Source organism: Muntiacus reevesi, chromosome 15 (genome assembly GCF_963930625.1).
Source record: "Muntiacus reevesi chromosome 15, mMunRee1.1, whole genome shotgun sequence".
Lineage (NCBI taxonomy): Eukaryota > Metazoa > Chordata > Mammalia > Artiodactyla > Cervidae > Muntiacus > Muntiacus reevesi.
Genome location: NC_089263.1, coordinates 5,462,452 through 5,479,571, shown reverse-complemented (window position 1 = coordinate 5,479,571; position 17,120 = coordinate 5,462,452). Strand labels below are relative to the sequence as shown.

Below are 17,120 nucleotides of genomic sequence, written 5' to 3'. Positions count from 1 at the left end.
TCCATTTTTACATCAGCCCACACGGAAGCCTTTCTTTGGGATTGGAATGAAAGTCTTCCGTGTGGGCTGATATAAAAATGGAAATAATAGCTATCAAATTAAGGAACTGCCTTTCTTTCTCTCCTTAGAAGAAAAGTTATGACCAACCTAGACAGCTTATTAAAAAACAGAGACATTACTTTGCCAACAAAGGTCCGTCTAGTCAAAGCTATGCTTTTTCCAGTAGTCATATATGGATTTGAGGGTTGGACTATAAAGAAAGCTGAGCACCGAAGATTGATGCTTTTGAACTGTGGTATTGGAGAAGGCTCTTCAGAGTCCCTTGGACTGCAAGGAGATCCAACCAATTCATCCTAAAGGAAAGCAGTCCTAAATATTCATTGGAAGGACTGATGCTGAAGCTGAAACTCCAATACTTTGGTCACCTGATGCAAAGAACTGACTCATTGGAAAAGTCCCCCATGCTGAGAAAGATTGAAGGTGGGAGGAGAAGGGGACGACAGAGGATGAGATGGTTGGATGGCATCACTGACTCAATGGACATGAGTTTGGGTAAACTCTGGGAGGCCTGGCGTGCTGCAGTCCATGGAGTCACAAAGAGTCGGACACAACTGAGCAACTGAACTGAACACAGAAGCCAGCTCTGCTACAACCTCTATGCAATAAACTCAGCCCATAGATGTACAAATTGGTTTCATACAGTGACTCAATCATTCTAGAACCAAAGATGCACACAAAAAACCTGAAATACGGTTCATAGTGTATAAACAAAAACAGTCTGTGCAGTGAGACAAACTGAAAAACAGTCTACAACCACAGAGGAAGCCAATGATGGTAAGACAATGGGCAGCCATGTAAAGCACAATTGTGAAGATTATTTAGTGATGTAGAGAGAAGCACATATAAGTCTATATATAGTTAAATCTCAGGTTGGTAAAGATTTAACACACAAGCATCTTCAGGCCCAGAGATAATAACCTTCTTTAGGAAGAACTTAACTAAAATACAAATCATGGGTGATGTGTGATCTCCATTTTCCTTTTTTTCCTCTGTATATTCCAAATTTATACAATGGAACAAGTACTTATTTATCTAAAGTATTATCCCTGAGTCTGAGAAAACCCCAGAAATCACTTTTAAACTATAAACAATAAAACAGAGGTCCTTGGGAGCAAAATATGTCATCTGACTTATCACAGAGATGCAAGACAAATCTATGACTGTTTTGTCAACCTGCAGGGTGGGTCCCTCCTCCCCAAAGCCAGGCTCACCTCCCATGGAGACTTCCAGGCCTTAGGAGTGGAATTTGGGAAGGCAGGGTCTATTCTAAGAGAAAAGGTATGGTTTCAGATGGCACTGCCTTTGCACATGGCCAGAATGAAAGAGGCCCCTGGTGGGCAATCTCTCTCTGGACATACACTCACATTCACGGAGCCCCTCTGAATATGAGGAAGGTAGACCACGGGCAACTCCAAATCCTGAGCTCAGCATGCTTGCCAGGTGCTCACTGCCTGATCAGGCCAGCCTGTCCATCTTGGAATGTGATAAGCCATGTCATCCTCACTTTAAAGCAGCAGAAGTGAAGGGCCACCCAAACAGGAACTTTGCTGTAACCAGCACACCCACATTTTCCAAGGCGATGAAGAGACAAACTGTGCCGCAGCTCCTCCCTAAGCTGGGAGTTATTACCCATCTTTCCGCATCCCCAACTCATGGATTCCTCTGCAGCTACTCCCCACACTGGCTGCTTATTTTCACCATGTCTGTGTTTTCTGGTTCCTGCATGAATAGAGCTGCATTTTTAGCAGTGTCTAAAGGATGCATTAGTCATATTTCTCTGGAAGATGCTGGGCTGAAACAGGTAAGTGGCGAGTGCTTTCCTAGAAAGGTAGCCCAGCACTTCCCACCAGAGGAGCAGGTGACCCCTGGACTTTTCACACAGCAAAACACTGCATGGGCCATCTGTCTTTCAAGTAGGACCAACAAGAACTCCCCCCCACCCCCCGCCCCGATGTGCCTGGGAGAGATAATAAATGGTGCCACAAAGGGCATAATGCTGCACGTTAACATCTGCCCAGAACACTCAGTCATGGGAAAAACACGACAGCCAGGGGCTCTGTGGTCACTAAAGGGTTTGCAACTACAATGACTTCGTCTGCCCCTTTCACCCCCAGCCCCAGGCCCAGTACATGTTGTGAAGTAAACACTCACTGAATGAGTGCATGCTTGAGTGGATGGATGAATGCATGGATGAATGAGTGAGTGGAATCCCTATTTCCCAAATAACAAAGCTGAAGTCAAGCACTGGGCAGGGGTGGATTTGGCCCTAGAACCCAGACCTCACCCCACAGCTCTGACTCTCCTGCCTGCACTGCTTTGGGTGTGAGCAGGCTCCTCAGCGTCATCTGAACTTGAAACACAGGGACGGGAAAGGCCACAGAAAACTCAGCAGGAAAGGACTCTATGCATGGCCTTGGCTGCTGCAGGACCTGAGCGGGAGGAGCAGCCTTCTGCCTCCACACGCACCTGGCCCTCAAGTCAGAGCAGGAAGTACACGGCCGGCCCCCAGGGCACATGTGCTCCTGCCTGTGTCCCCTCACCAACAACCGTGAACTGGCGCTGTCACACGGCAACCATGCTAGGTTGGCTGGCGATCCCCCCCCACACCCCGGTGCTCTGTCCTTTCCCAAACATGAGAAGAGGAGCCTCAAGACTCGAATCAGATCCCCACAGCCAGCTGGGTTTCAGGAAATCAGAATTTTTCATATTTCACGGGACAGTGTGGTGTCCGGGCCGCATACTGAACACCCCTTTCAGGGACGTCTAGGACAGCAAGCCCTCATCAAAGGCAATACTCTTTCTGCCGTGGAATGAGTACATAAAGACACTCAGCAGTCAGCATCCAGAAGCCTGGATTGGGGAACAGCAGGTAAGAGAGTGAGGACCAGTGTTCCCTCTCCCTAAACGTGGGAACAGGGGGAGCAAGAGGCAGCTCACCGCCCCCCTCAATCCCTGCTCCCAGCAACCCCTCCATCAGCAAAGTTCTACAGCCATCACGCCTGATGATTCTTCCTTTCCTACAGGGAGAACAGAACCATAATCTATTTTTACCTTTAATTTCATGAACTGCATCAATCTTCCCTAATAAAGTCTCAGCAATACCAATATTCACAGATGAGAAGCATATTGAAAAGCAAGAAGAAAAACATCAATTTCAGAATAACATGGGTGCTGAATTTAGACCTCACAGGAGAGGTCAAAATTGAGGCCAGGTAGGCAGGCAGCCACCTGGGGGCCCTCCAGGCTCACTTGGTAATCAGCTGTCTCTCTCCACTGTGGGAACTGGGGAGGCGGCCCTCACCCCACCGATGAGGACAGACCGCAGCCTGCGAGGCCCCGGCTCTGTTGTCACAGACGCCGGGATCACTCCCAAGTCCAGCCCAGCAGTGTCTTTTGCCAGAACGTCGCTGGGGCTTGGTGCTGACTTGGTAGACTTTCGATCTCGGGCTTCACATTATTTTTCTTAACATTTATTTTCCCTTTGCCCCAATTATCCATTAAAGAAGAAAATTGTGTGTGTTTATGCAAGTTACCATGAACCTTGTTTGGAACAAGATGTGGGAGAGAAGACAAAGAAGGAACCAAAGGCATTCTAAACATTGTAAATTTAGCATTTTCAAATATCAATTATTCTAAGAGTTTGGGGAGTGTTCAAAATGCTGAGCAAGTATATAATTTACTGTAGTTATTAGTTTTGCTCTTGGTAAAGTAAAAAATAAGCTCAGTTATGAATTGTCAAGCTCTCCGTAGAATAGATACTGCTTTAGTTTAACAACAACAGAGTATTTAGGTATTCAGGTGGGCTGCCATCTATGGGGTCGCGCAGAGTCGGACACGACTGAAGCGACTTAGCAGCAGCAGCAGCACGGAAAACCAATGCATAAACTCCAAAATACTTGGTGTAAGAATTCAAACAGTGGAAGCCAGCCCTGAAATTACTCTATGTGCTGCAAGGAGGATCCTTGCAGGTCTGATTCTATAACGTCATCTCCAGGGAAGACCTCAGGTTATTCCTCATGCCAAATGAGTCCTGCCAGCTGCAGAAGCAACTCAGAGGGAAAACAGACACTGTGGAGGAAATGGAGGCAGCTGCCCAAGGACACTGGGTTCTTCACGCTGGGAAGACATAGACGGGTCTCTCCCCTAGGAATTGGGTGGAAGGCATCCAACATGCTTACAGAGTCAACGAGAACATGCACACTTAACCTGAACTTAGCATTCAAGCCAGAAACATAAACATTTCCCACACGTGACTCTCAAGGTCCAGATACAAGAACGTCCCCACCTGGGTACACGAGCGCAGTGGACAACCAGAACCCTCAGCACCGCGGAAGAGTCCAGAGCCACGTGTTCTAAAGCCACGTGCAGTTAAAAAGCTGCACTGACCATGGGTGTTCTGCAGCTCTCTCATGGGCAGGATGAAAACAATCCCATCAGAAGCCCTCGCACCACTGTGATGTGTGGCCAAGAATTCACCTGAAGCCAGAGGATGGCCACTTGTCCCTCGTTCTCATCTGGAGGTATTGATCGGGGATCTGCACCCAATCCCCTGAGATCTTTGTAAGCCCTGGGGAGAGGAGTCTCCTCCGGGGCTGGGAGAGGGGTCTGCACTGGCAGGACTGTGGTTGGCTGTGGAAGGACAGGCCCTGGTGCCCAGAGGGCGCCAGGAGCTCTTCACCCTGGGGGCTGTGGAGGCAAGCAATGAGATGAGCAGCAAGCAATGACAGGAATTCTAAACAGGGATGCGGTTTGGGGCAGACCAGAGCGTGTGCCTAGCTCAACCACAAGCTACTTGTGGGACACTGGGCAAGCCTCAGAACCTCACCAAGTCTACGTGACTGTCTTCAAAATTGGTATGATCACACCCACTTCACACGCTTGCACACTGACTGAGATGCTCATGAAGCACTTAGTTCATCCTCTGGGATGTTACGATTCTTCAATAAATGGCACCCTAATTGTAATGACAATTATGATTCTGGTGGCAGCCAGGTCACCAAGTGGCCAACAACAGCTTTAGAGACAGAATGCTTGGATTCAAATGAGGGTCCCCATTGTTCTGTCTGATCTGGGGTAAATCGTGTGCTGTCTGCTAGCCTCAGATAACTTATCTACGAGGCAGAGGGACAACAGCTTCTCTCTCAGTGGGCTATGATCAGGCTTAAAGGAGATCCAGGTGTAATCTCTGAGCTGAGCACCTGGCTCACTGTACGTGCTCAGTAAAGCTTAGCTCTACTGATGACAGACCACTGCTGTTCTTCATAGCAACAAACGAGGAGGGTGGGCCTGGAAGCTTCAGCCGGGGTGTCCCAGCTGGCCATGTGACCCAGGCAGCTCATCTAGTTCCTCCTCTGAACACTGTGAGAAAGAAACGAGACAGCTCCAGGAAGCCCCAAAGGGCATGTGGCAGGAGAAAGCACACCGCCAAGGCTGTGGTCAGGAGGGGCAACAGGACACAGACCCAGAGACACACCTGACCTGCAGAGAAACCTTCTGAAGTGCCAAAACAGCCCTCCCAACCCATAATTTGTGTACAGAGGGTTTTAGTTTTTAGACAAGGTTTCCCCTAGTGAATCGCTGTGGTTATAACCCTCATTTTCACATCTTATTCTTTTGGAAACAAACAGTCCCTGGGCTGTCTGAGGACACGCTCTGGAAAGTTGTTCCTAGGGAGCAGTCATTGCTTCTAAAGGCTCTCTAGATGAAGTGCACGGGCCCACGTGAGCGATGGGGACAGGTGAAGTCACACCTGTGAAGCCAGTGCTCTGAGGACGTATGCGGCTCCCGAAGCTGCAGCCGAGCCCCCCCAGAGCCTTCAGGCTGAGCTCACTCCTCCCTGCAGACTGTTGTCAGCCATGCCTACAGACAACACGAGCAAACCGAGACCCCCAGAAAGGTGTCCAGCATCTTGCTCCTGGCGGCCACTAACCCCACCGACTGGGTTAGTCCAGCCTCGCAGAATAACCTCTGTTCACTCTGCCCTTGAATGGGGTTCTGAGTTTCCTGAAATCAGGAGAAAAATTAAAAGTTTAAGGTAAACATGCCAGATGATCAGTTTTACACAGTCCTCCAACAGGAGGAACACCATTCCTCAGGGAAAGACAGTATTTTCCTAACACCAACTTCTAAAATAAAAATAACAAATCAGACAAAAAATAACAAATCGGACCACTGCCCGATCCAGTGTTTCCCACATTTTATGACAAACATGATCATGAATTTGGTTTAGTTATATCTCTTAGGAACCTTCTATAGGAGTGGAGGACCAAAAACTACAGCACTCATCAGAAGGAATTCCAAAGAAATTCTCCTGCACGTTCCAAGTGGGAGGCCTCGGGGATCCCTCGGTCCCGAGGGCAGTGGGAGCACCCAGAGAAGCGCCCCTGGGCCTGCAGTCAACCAAACAGGAGGGCAAGAGCGGCCGGCAGAGCCGAGAAGGGGGGTGACCAGTGGTCGGAGCTACAAAGAGGAGGGAGGGCACGGGCTTCCAGAATCCGGGGTCAACCCAGCGGGCAGGGCCTCGGGCTCACTCAGTGTCAGGCTCACCAAGGTGCCGCACTAACCTCCTGGCCGGGGCAGGCCGGGCTGCAGTGCAGGACACGGGGCGGGGGCCTTTTTTTCTGTACCAGCCACATCAGAAACGAACTCAAAACTGGACAACAGAAGCAACCCTGAGAACAGTGAAACCTCTCAGACCAGGCTGGACAGGAGGCTGGAGCTCTGGGGTCTGCCCCGCTTGCTGGGGAGACCCCCTAGGGCCCACTGCAGCGGGAGGACCTGAGCAGACGACCCTGAGGCTCTTGGAGTGCCCCCTTCTCCCCGAGCCCCCTGCTCCCCAGGAATCCTGCAAGCTCCAAGCTCCATCCATGCTATAGTCTAACGTGGGTCTATACTTACCTTCTGGGCTAGACTGTGAGCTTAAGGACCCAAACATCACCCTCTGGACCTTCCAAATTGCCAAGCACGGCCTACTGTGTAGCAGAAACATTTGAGAATTATACTTGGTTGAGTGAATTTTTTTAACTCTTTGAATTCCTAATAATAAGATTTTCAACAAACTTAACCTAAATGTCCTGAAATTAAATTCACATACAGCACGACCATCACCTAAGGAGGCGGTTGTTGTTCAGTGGCTCAGTTGTGTCTGACTGTTTGTGACCCCATGGACCGCAGCACACCGGGCTTCCCTGTCCTTCACTTCTTCACAGAAGGCGGGGGCAACGCTAACTGTGAGGAGCCCAGCTATGGCACCCAATGGAGCTGAGTATGCCCGTGCTGTGGGGGCCAGGGGCAAGCTTCCTCATCTCTAAAACTAGGGGATAATGGCTCCACTCTCTTAGGATGGATGTGAGTCAGATGTGACCCAGGGCCAGGTGTGTAACTGTTACTATTCAGTCACTAAGTCCTGTCTGACTCTTTGTGACCCCATGGACTGCAGCACGCCAAGTCCCTGTCCTTCACTATCTCCTGGAGTTTGCCCAAGTTCATGTTCACTGAATTGGTGATGCCATCCAACCATCTCACTCTCTGCCGCCCTCTTCTTTTGCCTTCAGTCTTTCCCGGCATCAGGGTCTTTTCAATGAGTCAGCTTTTCTCATCAGGTGGCCAAAGTATCAGAGCTTCAGCTTCAGCATCAGTCCTTTCAATATTCAGGGTTGATTTTCTTTAGGATTGACTGGTTCAGGTATATAAGTGTACTCAAATATGCTGCTAGTTTTACTTCATTCCTTATCATTACATCACTATTACTGCTGTTAACTACTAGGGTCTACATGCTAGTTTTTAAACTTTGTTTGTGTGACCCAAAACAAACAGTGGATGCTCATATGCACCCTACAGGGTCTGACCAGGATCTCTAGTCTAGATACTCACCAATCAACTTATTATCTTCAATATTTCTTACTAGGCAGAGGCATGAAATAATTTCTCTAAGGACATCCTTAATCATGCAACAATAAATTAGAATTGTACAAAAAAACAGTTTCAAGAGAAGTGGCTTTTAACTCCTGCTCAATATCCCAATGTAACCTCCCAACATTCCAGAGGGTGGAATATTGTAATCATCACAAACGTGACAGAACACAAAACATGACTGTACATGAAATCAGCCATTTAAACCATGAAAAATTAATGATGTTTCATTAGAAGAGGTTTCCATAAAATAATGGAAATCAAATGTTTCTCATTAAGAAGGAAAACAGACAGTGTGAGTCCTTCTCCTTGGGGGAGAGACTGACTCTTGCCCCAAGCGGGATCCTGTGTACAGACACCCCTGCCACGCCCACATGAACTCATTTTCAGGGCACCAAAGCCACCACCGCAACAGCAACTAAATTAGTAAGATGTGTAGTTTCCACTGCATGTCCAATAGCCCACTGTCTTTTGTCTTTAATTTTTCCAAAATAAGCATGTATGAAATGTAATAAAAAATACCTTCAAGATGGGAATTGGAAACTAAAAATTCACCCAGACCTGATCTTGATGCCCATGAAGGTTCCACTTAACAGAGAGGTATCCATTTCCCATGTGCCAGTTATTTGTTCTTTTTATCCTAGTCCTCTCTTTTGCATTCCACTCTGGGGTGGTGGTGGTTGGTGTTATTCAGTTGCTTAGTTGTGTCTTACTCTTCACAACCCCATGGACTAGAGCACGCCAGGCTTCCCTGTCCTTCACTGTCTCCTGGAGTTTGCTCAAACTCATGTCCATTGAGTCAGTGATGCCATGCTACCATCTCATCCTCTGTCATCCCCTTCTCCTCTTACCCTCAATCTTCCCCAGCATGAAGGTCTTTTCCAATGAGTCAGCTCTTCTCATGAGGTGGCCAAAGTATTGGAGCTTCAGCTTCAGCATCAGTCCTTCCAATGAACATTCAGGGTTGATTTCCTTTAGGATTGACTGGTTTGATCTCCTTGTAGTTCAAAGGATTCTCAAGAGTCTTCTCCAGCACCACAATTCAAAAACATCAATTCTTCAGTGCTCAGCCTTCTTTATGGTCCAAGCTTTATTGATATCATTCATATATGATACAATTTAACTGCTGAACATGCACAGTTCAATGGTTTTAGTATATTCTCAGAGTTATGCAACCATCACCATCATCAATTATAGAGGACCTGCAAACTATTTCCTGGACTCCCTTGCTGGCTGGGCGTGCTGGAGGGAGACAGGAAGGTAGGAGATAGGGAGAAGGGACCCCTGTGTTTTAGCACAGGGTAACAACTGTTCCAGCAGTAGTGAGCAGCTGTGGCTCCAGCCTGCAGCTCCTGGGGAACTCCCAGCCCAGTTTCCTCATCTCCTTCAGAGGTACATCCACAGGGACACCAACGTGGCTGTCAGTCCTTAAACTACTTTCTGCATTTCATTCAAGCTTCGAGGACTCCTCCCAGGTCCATGGAAATAGTAAGGATGTGCCCTTTCACACGGCGGAGCACTGCCATAGACAGGAATGCTGCCCTACTCCCTGAGTCGTCTTTAACAAAATCCAGTCAGTGGCACCCCATGAAGGAAATGCAAACATCACTGTGTGCCATAGATTTCTCAACAATCTGTCACCACCACATCCAAGGACCTGGCGACAGCCCTTGCAGATTCAGTCAGCGCGGGGAAAGTACTAGAGGAGGAAACATGAACGACTAGTCTAGTGTTTAGGTTTGTACACACACAGACAAACAACATGCTTTCCGAGGAAACTGTCAGGTCCAAAAAGATTATTTTCTAATCACTTTTTTCCCTTCAACCAAACGGTCTTCTTATTTTAAAAAAAATAACAAAACAGCAAAAAATCTGGAACGATGGGTCCACAGCTGAAGATGAGCTCCCAGCCAGGTGAACTTTTGGCAGTTGCGTAAATCCAACATCCTTGAAAAATAATGGCCTTCGCTCTCTCTTTTTTTTTTTTTTTTTTGAATAAGGGAAAAAAATAGGTTTTGCTCTCCAAGTATGAATTCTTTAAATAACTTTCGCCAAGGCCAAGTCATTTTTATAAAAGGCATTTTTTTTTCATGTAAATTCCTTATAAAGAAAGGTGGAAAATAAAGATTTTTTGCAGTTAAGATCTTGAATGAAGGACTGATCAACCTTGGAGTACAAAATCGTCCCTTCGCTAGGCAGGAGGTGTCCCCCACTCCCACCCCTACCCTGGGAGGCAGCAAGGCTGGGGTAAGAAAGCTAAACTGGCCCTTCCAGACCTTTCCACCCATGATTAGAGCCACATAGGCACCAAGCAGCCAGGCATCACTGTCTGTGGGCGAGGCTCATTCAGTCAGTAAACACTGAATTGTGAACCTACTGTGCAAGGCAATGCAGGAGATCACTAGAAGGAATAAACATTAACTAAAAGAATAGACGCATATATAAAAATTATAAACACAACAAATGTTTGCAAAGAAAGAATAGATAATGCTTGAAAAGATAAAAGGAGGGGGTTCCAATTTAGATTGGGTTCCATCAGGAAGTGACAGCCAGGCCAAGATCGGAAGGATAAGCAAGAGTTAATCAGGGTGCGTGAGAAGAGAGGAGATGGGAGCAGTCCACGCAATGGGCAGAGCAGGTGCACAGGCCCCGGGGACAGAAGAAAGCACAGCATGTTCTAGAAACCACCGGGATCCCAGAGCAAGAGAGAATGTGGCTGGCAAAGAGGCCGAGCGATAAGACAAAGGCACACTTGGAGGGTCACATGCAATATGCTCGGGGCTTTTCTTCCTTATCCCTGGAACAGTGGGAAGTCACCAGGGTTCATGTTTCTAATGGGTCACCCTGGCTGTTTTGGGTAGAACAGATTCCAGGGGGACATGGAAGCTGGTCACTGGCTGGATGATTGCTACAGGAACACAGATAGACAGGGGCCACAGCTGGACAAGGCAGGGCAAACAGATTCAAAGAGGTATTGGGTTGGCCAAAAAGTTCATTCAGCTTTTTTGCAGAAGATGTTACGGAAAAATTCTGACAAACTTTCTGGCCAACCCAATACTTAGACGGTGAGATCAAGAATACTGGAGATATCAAGGTACCAGGTGAAGACGGGCTATCAAGGATAACCCCCCTGGTTTGTATGGCTGTGATAATCATTGAATAAGGGACCCCTATAACAGGGCCAGGTGTCGGGGAAAAAAAGCACTGCAAATTTTGGCCCTGTTAAGTTTCAGATGCTTTTAAAGCCCTCAAGTGCAGAGATCAAGTTGAAAGTGGAGTGTGCAGACTTGGCACTCAAAGGCAAAGGCGAGATCAGAGACAGGCATACAGGAACAAACAATCCCAGAACAATCCCCCTAGGACCTCAAAACTGCATGCCTGGGTAGAAGAGATGACACCGACTGCAAAGGGGCAACTCAAGGAATGCAGGGCACACAGTCACAGGAGCAGAGGAGACGGCATCAAGGGGAAGGGCCGCTCGGCTCCTCCGCCCAGGAGGGCCAGGCGGGGACCCCAGGGGCCTTATGGGGGTGCTCCTGACGAGGACTGGGGGGCTGAAGCCAGGCCAGGGAAGGGAAAAGTGAGAGAAGGAAACTGCAGACTTTAGGGGAGGAGAGAAACAAGAATACTGCCTGAAAGTACTAGAATTGAGGGAAGCTTTCCTTGAGATGGAAGAAACTCACACATCCAATGAGGAAAACCAGGCCTATGGAGGAGGGCCATCTTCACTCGGCTTCTACCTCCCTGCCTGTCCAGTCAGAGGCCACATCCACAAGAACAAGACTTCCAACATGCCCAGCTCACGCTAACGGAGGAAAGACGGTGACTGTTCCACGGGCATTCGTCACACCCTGAATCTGTGGCTGGCCCTGTGCTGGGTGCTCCGCTCAAGGGAGGGAGAGACGCACACAGAACCTTAATGGTCCTATACACCCCACACAGAGGAAAAGAACCATCAAGGAAACAGTCCAGACCCCAAGGGAAAGCAGGCTTTCAACTGGAAGGACAGGAGGAAGAAACGCACATTCATTTTATCAGAAAATGACGGAGGTTCATAACCAGAAAAACAGCAGCAAGGCAAACGCAAGGTAGCACGATCTAAGAAGAGACACTTGGCCTGTTGTAATAAGAACGCTTTAAGCTGGTTGTCACAAGGTCCCAGAAGGGAAGGCAGATGGCTGCGATTCACATCAGTCCAAAACCTTGTCTCAACCTTTACTAAATATTAAATGTTCTCATAAGAGATACTGTATTAGTCAGCTAGGATTGCTGTGACAGAGTGACACAGACTGGGTGGCTTAAACAACAGACAGTTATTTTCACAGTTTTAGAGACTAGAAGCCAAGATTGAGGGATCAGCAGGGTTGGTTTCTTCTGAGGCCTCTCTTCCCGATTTGCAGATGGCTGTCTTCTCCCTTCATTTTCACAGGTTTTCCCTCTGTATCCATCTAAGTCCAAGTTTCCTCTTCCTGTAAGGACTCCCTAATGACCTCATTTAATTCAATCACTTCCTTAAAGGCCCTATTTCCAGACACAGTCATAGTCTGAGGTGCCAGGGGTTCAGTTCAGTTCAGTCACTCAGTCGTGTCTAACTCTTTGCAACCCCATGGACTGCAGCACACCAGGCCTCCCTGTCCATCACCAACTCCTGAAGCTTACTCAAACTCAAGCCCATCGAGTCAGTGATGCCATCCAACCATCTCATCCTCTGTTGTCCCCTTTCCCTCCTGCCTTCAATCTATCCCAGCATCAGGGTCTTTTCAAATGAGTCTGTTCTTCACATCAGGTGGCCAAAGTATTGGAGTTTCAGCTTCAACATCAGTCCTTCCAATGAACATTCAGGACTGATTTCCTTTAAGATGGACGGGCTGGATCTCCTTGCAGTCCAAGGGACTCTCAAGAGTCTTCTCCAACACCACAGTTCAAAAGCATAGATTCTTCCGCACTCAGCTTTCTTTCTAGTCCAACTCTCACATCCACACATGACCACTGGAAAAACCATAGCTTTGACTAGACGGACCTTTGTTGGCCAGGGTTAGAACTTCAATATAAAGATTTGGGGGGACACATTTCAGCCCATTAACAGATGACCATCTTCTTTCCTGCCTTAAGCACTGTGGACTGGGCAGGTCACTTTCACATGAACTGAAGTGCATATATTTACATGGTCAGGAGAGTCAGGACAATATGTGAGTCCCAGAAAGGACAATCATCTGAGAGGTCCATCGAGACACATTTGGCAAATTCTAGAAAACAAATGCAAATGCTTTGGAGTTATCATGCTTCTCACCACCACTTTCCAGTTAAGTCTGTTGCGGAAAGATGACACTAGCCTACTGGAACTTGATGGCTTTACCCTCCAAATTGATGGAAGAGAAAAAAAAAAAAAAAAGGACATCCCCCAAACACACAGCTTGGGGGAAGAATAATTAACATGCTCATATTTCAGCCAGAACAAGACAAGAAGGACAAAAGCCTAAAAAGAAATAGACTTGTCTTCTGCACCTGGAATCCTCCTCCGGGATCCTGGGTATTGTTTCTTTTGACAGACGGTCTTTCATTTTTGACAAAGAAGTACAAGAAACTTTAGACAGCCCAGATATTTCTCCACCTTTGCGAGGAAGGCAGGCCACTCTCTGGACCAGGAACTCTACTTCCATGTTTTAACACAAAACTAAAATATAGGGAAAGGCCTCTTCCTTCCACCCCCTCCCCTGATAACACAGAAGTGCTCAGGAGAGGCCTCAGGTGGCCTGGACATGTCCCCAGGGACGTGGGCTTTGAGGTGGGGGCTGCCCTTTTCACCTGTTTATCCCCTGGTGAGCAGGGTACCTGGGACACTATTTTTGAATGTACTGATGAATGAGAGGATGAAGCCCATAAACAACAAACAAAAGGATAAAAAAATCCTTTGTCCTCTTTTTAGAAGCTTAGGGAAAACAAATGTCTGGTTCTGTCTTGGATGTCAGTGGTTCTTCCAAAAATATTACTCACATATTTCCCAGGCAGTTAATAATCAGGTATCCGTCACTCCTCCAAAGGCCCCTTAACTATCACAGAAGCCTTAGATGTACCCTAACTCATGGAGAGAGAGCTCAATAACCCACCAGCAGACCTAAAGGTGTGAAAACAAGTAAAGTCTTCCATTTTTGGCCTAGACCCAGTAATCGGACTATGGCTCTTTCCCAAGGAACCACCTTCCCAAATGACAACGATGCTTCAGGGTCAAAGAACCTGCCCAGAAAGGCACTTTACTTAAGTCACCAGACCACATTTTTCTTTTCCTTGGAGCACTTACTGCAATTTGAAGTTATTTAATTCTGTTAAATCAGTCTCTTCTACTCTACAAGAAGCTCAATAACAATAGGAATCATCGTAGTTTATGCATTGTTTCATACCTACTGCCTACCACATAGTAGGTGCTTTGTAAATAGTTTTAAAACAAGTGAGAAAGTAAGTGAAAGAATATTGGACTTTTATACTAACATGATTTCCAAATATCTGCTGAATCATAGAAAAAGCAAGAGAATTCCAGAAAAACATCTACTTCTGCTTCATTGGCAACGATAAAGCCTTTGACTGTGTGGATCACAAAAAACTGTGGAAAATTCTTAAAGAGATCAGAGTACCAGACAACCATATCTGCTTCCTGAGAAATCTGGTTGCAGGGGAAGAAGCAACAGTTAAAACCAGACATGAAACAAGAGACTGGTTCAAAACTGGAAAAGGAGTATGTCAAGGCTGGATACTGTCACTCTGCTTATTTAACTTGTATTCAGAGTACATCATGCGAAATGTTGGGCTGAATGAATCACAAGCTGGAATCAAGACTGCTAGAAGAAATATCAATAACCTCAGATATGCAGATGACACCACCTTAATGGCAGAAAGCAAAGAGGAACTAAGAGCCTCTTGATGAAAGTGGAAGAGGAGAGTGAAAAGGCTGGTTTAAAACTCAACACTCAAAAAAAGAAGATCATGGCATCTGGTCCCATCACTTCATGGCAAATAGGTGGGGAAAAAAATGCAAACAGTGACAGACTTTATTTTCTTGGGCTCCAAAATCACTGCATATGGTTACTGTAGCCATACAATTAAAAGACACTTGCTCCTTGGGAGGTATGACAAACCTAGATAGTGCTTTAAAAAGGAGAAACATCACTTTGCCAACAAAGACCTGGATAGTCAAAGCTATGGTTTTTCCAGTAGTCATGTACGGATGGGAGAGTTGGACCATAAAGAAGGCTGAGTGCTGAAGAATTGACGCTTTTGAACTATGGTGCTGGAGAATATTTTTGAGAGTTCCTTGGACAGGAAGGAGATCCAACCTATCCATCCTAAAGGAAATCAACCCTGAACATTCATTGGAAGGACTGATGCTGAAGTTGAATCTCCAATACTTGGCCACCTGATGTGAAGAGCTGACTAACTGGAAAAGACCTTGATACTGGGAAAGATTGAGGGTAGGAGGAGGAGGGGATGAGATAGATGGATGGCATCATCGAAGAAATGGACATGAGTGTGAGCCAACTTCAGGAGATAGTGATGGACAAGGAATACTGGCGTGTGGCAGCCCATGGGGTCACAAAGAGTTGGACACAACTTTTTTTTTTTTGAGTTGGACACAACTTAGTGACTGAACAAATCAAATCAAAACTACAATGATAGGGCTTCCCAGGTGGCACTGTGTGAAAGTCGCTCAGTCATGTCAGACTCTGCAACCCCATGGGCTATCCAGTCCATGGAATTCTCCAGGCCAGAACACTGGAGTGGGTAACTTTCCTTTCTCCAAGGGATCTTCCCAATCCAGGGATCAAACCCAGGTCACCCGCATTGCAGGCAGATTCTTTACCAGCTGATCCATAGGGGAAGCCAAAGAACACTGCAGTGGGTAGCCTATCCCTTCTCTAGCAGATTTCCCAGGTGGCATTAGTGGTAAAGAATTTACCTGCCAATGAAGGAGACATGAGTTCAGTCCCTGGGTCAGGAAGATCCCCTGAAGAAGGAAATGGCAATCCACGCCAGTGATCTTGCCTGGAAAATCTCATGGACAGAGGAGCCTAGCTGGCTACAGTCCATGGGGTCACTAAGAGTCAGACACGAACGAGCGACTATGTGTGCACACACACACTACTATGATAAATATGTTCTTGATTTTATTACCTTTTAATTGTATTTGATGTTTTAATCTTTACCTATGCTTTTACCATCTTTTTGGTGTCATTTCTGAGTCTTTACCACTGAATAGATGGTTTTAATGCCTTTATTACAAAAATGATAATTTTTTATCTTCTGTCATGTTTTTAGTTCCATTTTCTCTTAATTACCATGCGAGCTATATTTTCCTGAGTTTGTCATCTCTAGTACTGAGAAGGCAATTCTACAATAAGCTATCTTTACAATCATATGAAACATTCTTTTGGTGTCAAGAACATAGTAGAACTTTGTCTTCCCCTTTGTACAGAGAAGAATTTAGCATCCCTTTCTTGTTCCAGGTCCTTTTCCATTTTTCTGATTTGTAAATATTTCTTAAATTTGAGGTACAGAATATTACTAAAGTACTTTTTATTTTACATCTTTCCTTAGTTTTTACAACAGTTTTATTGAGATACGATTCATATACAATTCACTCACTTTAAGTATACAATAGGTTTTAGTATAGTCTCAGAGTTGCACAATCATCATGACAGTAAAAGACCATTTTTATTATCCAAAACGAAACTCCATACCCATTAGCAACCACTTCCCATTTCCCTCTGCCCTCCACCACCGCCACCCTGGGAAATCACTAATTACTTTCTGTCTCCATAGGTTTATCTATTCTTAATATTTCATATAAATAGAATCATTAATATGTGGTCTTTTGTGTCTAGCATATTTCATTTATGAACATATTTTCAAGGTTCATCCATCTAGCATGTATTAGTACTTCATCCCTTTTTGTGGCCAAATAAGACTTCATTGTGATCCACACAGTCAAAGGCTTTGGCATAGTCAATAAAGCAGAAGTAGATGTTTATCTGGAACTCTTTTGCATTTTTGACGATCCAACGGATGTTGGCAATTTAATCTCTGGTTCCTCTGCCTTTTCTAAATCCAGCTTAAACATCTGGAAGTTCATAGTTCATGCACTGTTGAAGCCTGGCTTG

The 17,120-nt window shown here is 46.2% G+C and overlaps 1 protein-coding gene across 2 annotated transcripts in view; it reads right to left on the bottom strand.

Moving 5' to 3' along the window:
* The window catches only part of ADAMTS17 (ADAM metallopeptidase with thrombospondin type 1 motif 17), a 388,819-nt gene that overhangs the window by 324,209 nt on the left and 47,490 nt on the right, over nucleotides 1-17,120 (bottom strand). The gene's annotated exons all lie outside the window — the stretch shown is intronic.